General features: G+C 40.3%; 1 pseudogene; it reads left to right on the forward strand.

The window, feature by feature from the left end:
* Positions 1–1,446: 1,446 nt before the first annotated feature.
* On the forward strand, positions 1,447–4,936 carry LOC135501530 (uncharacterized; annotated as a pseudogene).
* Positions 4,937–5,824: the final 888 nt, after the last annotated feature.

Here is a 5,824-nt window from a genome sequence, read left to right on the forward strand (position 1 = left end):
CATGGTGAAGTGTAGGATGTGGTGTTGCTGGGGCCTGAGGACCTTTTAAGACTACAACTTGATAATTTTCATAATTGATACTGCACGACTGCACCTACTAGGCTACCTTCAGCTGTTGGAGCAAGTCTAATACAAAAGTCCTACTCCTATTAGTCAATTATGATAGGCCTTCTATTTAAAATATTTGTTTCTCAATTCGTAGGCTGTAGCAGAGGCGGTAGCGGGATACAACGTGTTGTATGGAGAGGAGGCGGAGGAGGCAGCTGAGCAGGATGATGGTTTTTTGATGGCTGATGAAGGCCGATTTGAGGAGGTTGGCAATCACCTGATAGAGGATGCAGTACTGCCAGAGTTTAGACGATTTGGAGGTTTTGCCAAAAGTATGTTCAATCATAACCCAGCCCCATGTGTCATAAGCTTACTATTAACTGACTTCAGGGTGTGGCTCTACAAAAACTGGTTATATTGGGTTATATTGACAGAGAAATGTCTATGAAAACGCATGTTAACAATGTATGCCGTGCGGCAAATTTCCATCTCTATCGTATAAGCAAGATAAGATCTTTGCTCAGTAAATCAGCAGCAACAAGTGCAGTGCGGACCTTAGTTGTCTCGCGGTTGGACTACGCAAATAGTCTGCTATATAACATCTCTGAGGCCAATGTGCGTAAGCTTCAACTGGTTCAAAACTCGGCAGCTCGTCTCGTCACTAGGGTGTCCAGAGGGGATCATATCACTCCGGTTCTGTGCGCACTCCACTGGCTTCCTTTGAAAGCAAGGCTCGAGTACAAGGTTAATCTAATGGTCTACAAATGTCTACATGATTACGCACCAAAATATCTCGCAGACTGCTTGGAAGTTTACAAACCCTCACGCTCCCTGCGGTCAAGTACAATGGGTCTGTGTAAGGAAATCCGCACAAACCGGGTGATAGGCTCCTCTGCATTCGCAGTGGCGGGACCAAAGCTATGGAATGAGCTTCCAAATAGTGTTCGTGGCCAGAGTACCCTGGGTCGTTTTAAAACTGCACTAAAAACTCATATTTTTAAGAAATTCTTTTGAATCCTTTGCACGTTTTTTTTTTTTAGTAATGACTTTTATTCTATCATGTATTAATGTTATGTTTTATTATAAATTGTAAAGCGCTTAGAAGTTTTAACAACGTTAAGCGCTATAAAAATGTTTTTAATAATAATAATTATCATATTTACATAGATAAATGTCCCGAACAGTGTAGACTAATAAATCAGAGGATGGATTAATCCAACAATCTTGTAATAAAAATTAGCTGCATTAATTATGTAGTGAAAGTTAATGTAAACAACATCCCCGGAATAATAGCCTCAATTCTATTTCTTATCTTTGCAGGAACACCCTGAAACCTTTGCCATTGGGACACAAGTTGGCTCCTCAGTCTCCATGCGGTTTGCCAAGGCTGTACAGGTCAATATTGTCACTGGGTCTCGGAACAAAGGTTCACAGACAACCTCCTGCACCGGGGATATTGGCTGTCAGGCAGAACCAGAAGTCCGAGAAATTGCCATTCAGACAGATCTGTTTGACATTGATGTGCCAGTTTTCCAAGGTAACCCCAAACCTGAAAATTATGTTGATACTAGTAGCAACCCGACAAGGTGTCAGACAGTTTGGGTTTTACTATCTAACACAATTTTGGTTTGTGCCTGGCAATACGACAGATAAGTCACAGTTTGGTGCCAGACAATGTCTTTGACCACCCCAATATTTTCAGGCTTGAAACCAAGTGATGAAGACATGGAGGATGAAGAGGTGCACTTTCCAAGTCAGGAAACGATGAAGACTGATGACAGTGACGATGAAGCCTGGGAGCCATGTGAAGATGATTATTGTCAAGAATTTGATGACTCGCTCCTTGATGATGAAAATGTGTAAGTGTTTGTTGTAGCTTTCTTGAGAAATTGATTCTTTAAAACAATTGAATTGTAATAGAGTGAATGAATAGAATGATAGTCATAAAAGTACCGGTATGGCAGTTTCTGGGACCTGTTATTAGTGTTAACACTAATAAAACTTTACTTTTTTCATGCAGGACTCACTAATGATGCTCTACAGTGAGTTTATAAACTGATAAAAAACAATCATTGTCAAATCTTTAACCATAATTATTTACTATTTCAGATCCGGCAAACATTATGATTTCGACAATGAGTATGAACAGCCCTCCCCTCAATATGAGAGAAAATTCATTGTCTTTGAATCAAGCTTGAGGCTTCTGTTCATGTTTTGTCAAGTTAGCAGGGCACCATGTCGAGTCGCACTCCGTACACTTGGCACAGCTGTGATGGTGATGGCGATTTGTGAAAATCAACATCAACAGGAATGGACATCACAACCATTTAAAGGACAGCTTCCCATTGGAAATTTGCTTTTGGCTGCAGGTAGGCTACATACGTATGCTGCATGATTCTTAAAACATTAGTCGGGTCAATATACGAAAAAACATGGAACAAATTGCAACAAATGATTTTTTCGATGTTTTCTATGCTATTGAGATATGGAGAATAAAAAAAAATCAAAAATAGGACCACCGGAAATACCAAAAAAAGGGTAAATTCATAAATCCTGAAAGAAAGCCAAACCAGTATTATGATTTCTCATTAAATTGTTTCAGGAATTCTATATTCTGGTTCAAGTCCAGTAAGAGGACTCAATATCCTGAAAAACATTGGTGTTGCAGTGATAAGCCGAAGGACATTCTACACTATACAAGGCCTCTACCTCATACCATCAGTGTTCGCAGTCTGGCAAAGGAAGCAAGACAGTATGTTTAAGGAGCGAAAGAGGAAACAACTGTCCTTGTCTGGAGATGCGAGGTGTTGCTCGCCAGGCCACACTGCCAAATATGGGAGCTACAGTTTGATGGATGAGTCAGCCGGTAAGGTGCTGGATGTAAGCCTTGCACAGGTACGTTAGTAATAGTGCATTGCAATGTCAACATGACAAACCTTGCCCTTGTGTCAAGTTTAACGAAGTTCTGGAACAAATCAGAAGTCAATATTCCATCAAAATGGATTGCTGACTTCCCTAATGAAATTGATTGTTCACTGTCAGTGTTAACTTTACACTTCACTTACAATTTTATAGTGCCATTCATCCTCATGCAGATAGCTTCCCCACATTGATGAGATCCTTCTCTTTATCCCAATAGTTATTACCAGCAATAGGTTTAAAAACATGAATAACATGGTTTATTGATTACTTATTTTTCAGTCAAATGAAGTGAAAAATTCTTACTGGATGGAACTCGAGGGTTTGAAACGTAGCATGGCGCTACTTGTTACCGAGAAGAAATTGGCAATTGCAGAGATGGTCACAGATCGGCATTCACAAATCAAAAAGTATCTGAGAGACAAATGGCCTGGAGTACAACACTGGTTTGATTGCTGGCATATCGCGAAAGGTGTGTTATTGCTCATTTTAACATAAACAAGGCAAAAAAACAACTCGTCCGTCAAGTATCTTTGCCTTTTTCAATTTAGCCAATGAAAGACATTGTAGGCACTGGTCAAAAGTCAAGTGGGTTTCTCATAAATTGAAACATAATGTTTTATTCTAAATTCATTACACATGATATATACATGTACATGTATTTCAGGTGTAAAAAAGAAAATGGACAATATTGCCAAGAAGTACAAACTTTGCAGGATACTCGCAAAATGGTCCCAATCAGTGTCAAACCATATCTTCTGGTGTGCTGCCTCAAGTAATGGGAATGGTGACTTGGTTGAAGCAAAGTGGCTCTCCATTCTAAACCATGTTGCCGACGTACACGATGGGCATGGGGATTTGTACCCAAAATGTCTTCATGGTCCTCTAGAAGACAGAGAATGGATCAAGAAAGGTTCGTTTAAAGTTACGTTTTAAAAGGAACTTGCAAATGCCATAAAGCCCATGCTATGAATGCAATTTGTCTTGAGAATTTTTGTTGAATTATTTCATACCAGCACCAGCATGACTGACAAGTAAGGAGTGCCCTCAATCAAAAGAAAAACAGCTGGTCATTTGGCCCTGTTAATTCTTTGTTCCTTATTACTTAAACCAGTATTACTCTTTCAGGTAGCAAGGCCCACAAGGAACTTACGCTGATTCTCACTCAAAAGATATTGCTCAAGGACATCAGAAAGGTTTCACCAGGAGTACAGACTTCATCTCTTGAGTCGTATCACAAAATTGTTGGTTATTTCGCTCCCAAATCCCGCCATTTCTTCTATGAGCCAATGAAAGCAAGGTATGATAGACTACAATGTATTCTCAGGGGTCATTACTAAATCACGAAAAAAATTTCATGCAATGCTTTGAGTGAGTGCTATCAAAGCCCACTTTTCCTTATTCGTGATGCAACTGAACTTTGTTCTTGCACTCTACTTGGACTATAAGGCGTGAGGCGAGTAAAACATTGATTGAAAGCATTGACCAGTCATGCCAGTATTACAAATTCTCTTTACAGGTTACTGCTCGCCACACTCCACTTTAATGAAAATTCAGCGTATGGGACAAGATGAACAGCCGCAGTGGTCGATTTCATACCCCAAGGGGAGAGGAGGAGCTGCAGTAGCAAAAGAGGTCAAAATTGAATCAACATATGGTAGGTATAACGGCCAGCATCGTTACTTTAGTGCTAGCACTGCAAGAAACAAGAAGAAACAAGACTACTTGTATTAATACTTCCCTTTATGTTTTCAGACTATGTACAGCTAATTCTGGAGGACCTGCTGAAGCGGAGAGATGACCTGCCATCTTACAAATTGGCAAGAGATGCAAAGGACAAGTACCAAGTGACTCATCCTATTCCAGGTCCAGTGTGCTCAAACTACGACAAGCAGGACAAGACGAAAGTTGTAGAAGAAACAAAAACGAGGTTTAACAAACTGTAGAGTTCATTCATAGCACCATCAGAGTTCACTATATCAGAGTTCACTATCACAGATCAATTGAACGGTCACACCAAATCAATTGAACGTAGGATACTTGAATCCTGTGTACCCGTCATTGTCCGGAGCAGGCCAAGCAGCACGTATCTTGTCCCGAGCACAAACAGGGAGCGGCAAACGGTTCCTTCTCCCCAACCTCTTCCAAACCCAACGGACAAGGTTCCTATAGGCCACGTATCGATATAACCTGAAATTGTTGGGAAGAAAACAATGTTTGTACATTTAATTGACAGTTTTTTTTAAATTTATTGAAAACTTGTAATATTATTACTAAATACATGGAGATACATTTTATTATATCTATTTTTAGCTCACCTCTTAGCAGAGGTGAGCTTATCCCATACCGTGGCGTCCGTCGTCCGTCGTCGTCGTCGTCGTCGTCGTCGTCCGTCGTCCGTTAGCAGGGCACGTTTCGTAACTGTTAGAGCTATTGAGTTGAAACTTGGTACACATGTACCCTTATGTAATGACACCTTGGAGACTAAGTTTCGGTCCGATTCGTTTTATGGTTTGGCCACCAGGGGGCCAAACGTTAAAAGTGAAAATGTGCAATATCTCCCTTAATAGTAGTCGGGAAATTTTGAAAAAAATATGGTAGGTACTTCTAGCAAAGGTGCATCATATATCCTCCGGGTTTTTGATTTGACCTCCTTTTCAAGGTCACAGAGGTCAAATGGTGTAAATTGGCCGTTAGGATGTAACGATGGCACGTTTCTAAACTGCAATGACTATTGATACCAAATTTGGTACACATTTACCCCTTAGCCAGGTGATCTTAGGGACCAAAGTTTGGTCCAATATGATTCACCACTTGACCACCAGGGGGCAAAATCCAAAAACCTTAAAAATGTGAT

This window comes from Lineus longissimus, chromosome 17 (assembly GCF_910592395.1).
Source record: "Lineus longissimus chromosome 17, tnLinLong1.2, whole genome shotgun sequence".
Taxonomy (NCBI): domain Eukaryota; kingdom Metazoa; phylum Nemertea; class Pilidiophora; order Heteronemertea; family Lineidae; genus Lineus; species Lineus longissimus.